The following is a 1820-nucleotide window of genomic DNA, read 5'->3' on the forward strand; positions in this document are numbered from 1 at the left end:
GAAGAGAGCAAAAAGTCATTAAGAAGACAAGAAAGAAGGAAAAGATCAAGATGGATGTCAGAAGAGACTCTGAAACTTGCTCTCCAACGTAGAGCTTAGTGATTATTAATACGGCTGTGGACGTCATGGTCAGCAGTTCGAAACTACCAGCTGTTCCTTGGCAGAAAGATGAGCATTTCTGCTCCCATGGACTTTTACAGACTCAGAAACACTGTATAGGATCTGTATGTGAGAACCCACTCCAGGACACACAACAACATATATGTATATGTTCATGTTTATATTTCTATTTATAAATGAATATATTCAGAGTCCTGGTGTGTCGCTGTGGGTTAATTAGCCAGACAGCAAAGCTGTTTGAACTGCAAAGTTGGCGGTTCAAGCTCACCAGCTGCTCCTCGTTAACCCTATACAGGGTCTTACTTAAAGAGCTCTGTTGGGGTAGAGTTTATAAATCAGGCTTAAAATCTCACTGATGGTCAGCAGTTGGAAATTACCAGCTGTTTCATATGTTAAACATGAAGCTTTCCGCTTCAATAATGATGTACACTTTCAGAATATCTGTACAGAGTCTCTATGAATCAGAAACGACTTTATGGCATATATATATATATATGTATGTATGTATATATAAAGAGTATGAGAGCGACAGGAAAATAGACCTGGAGCTATAGTTGGAGCAACAGTTGGAGGGAGAGCGATATTTGGTGTCCTGGTGTGGGGATGTGTGTTTTTCTGCCAGATCAAAGCCGTTTTAACTGCAAGGCTGGAGGTAGAACTTCACCAGTTGCTCCTTGTAAACCTGTTGTTATTGTTGTCTGACATGGAGTCATGTAAGACCCATTGCGCCCCTGTACTGGGTTTCTAAGGCTGTAAATCTTTACGGGAGCAGAACGCCTAAATATCTTCAGATATATATAACCCCAGTTAACCCCCCACAGCGTCACACTACTCTGAATATGTATTATATCAATATATATATAATATGTTATATATATATATATATATAGATATATAGATAGATAGATAGATATAGATATATAGATATTGATATATAATATATTCGGAGAAGTGTGATGCTGTGGGGGGTTAACTGGGGTTATATATAGACTGCAAAGCTGTTTAAACTGCAATATTGGTGGTTCAGGTTGACCAGCCGTTCCTCAGAAACTCAATACACAATCTGAATTGTGTTGTCAACCTCACTGAGGGTCAGCAGTTTCACACTACCAGCTGCTCTATGAGTGAAACATGAGGCTTTCTGCTTCTGTAAAGATTTACAGCCTCACATACTCAGTACAGGATCTCTACGTGTCAGAAGTGACTGCATGGCAAATACATATGGAGAGAGACAGAGATTCAGTGAGTGAGAGATGGATTGGGAGAGATAGGAAGAGAGAGAGACTCGGATAGAGTCAGATAGCCTGGAATGTCTTGAAGACACTCGGAGAGCCTCGGAGGGACTCAGAGATCCTGGGAGGATTCGGAATCCTGGTGTGCTGTTGTGGGCTAATGAGCCAGACTCCAAACCATTTTAACTGCAAGGTTGGCAGTTCGAGCTCACCAGTTGCTCCTCGGAAACAGTGTTGTTATTGCTGTGTGTCGTGGTGTCGGGTAGGACCCATATCACCTTGTTCAGGGTTTCCGAGGCTTTAAATCTTCACAGGAGGAGAAAGCCTCATCTATTTCCCACAGAGCGACTGGGTGGATTTGAACTGCTGCCTTTAAAGTTTCCAACCCGATTTTAACCACTATGCTACCAGAGCTCATTTTCTATACACACACACATATATATCCATATATATCTTTATGTTGCTATG

Source organism: Chrysochloris asiatica, unplaced genomic scaffold (genome assembly GCF_000296735.1).
Source record: "Chrysochloris asiatica unplaced genomic scaffold, ChrAsi1.0 scaffold00604, whole genome shotgun sequence".
NCBI classification, from domain to species: domain Eukaryota; kingdom Metazoa; phylum Chordata; class Mammalia; order Afrosoricida; family Chrysochloridae; genus Chrysochloris; species Chrysochloris asiatica.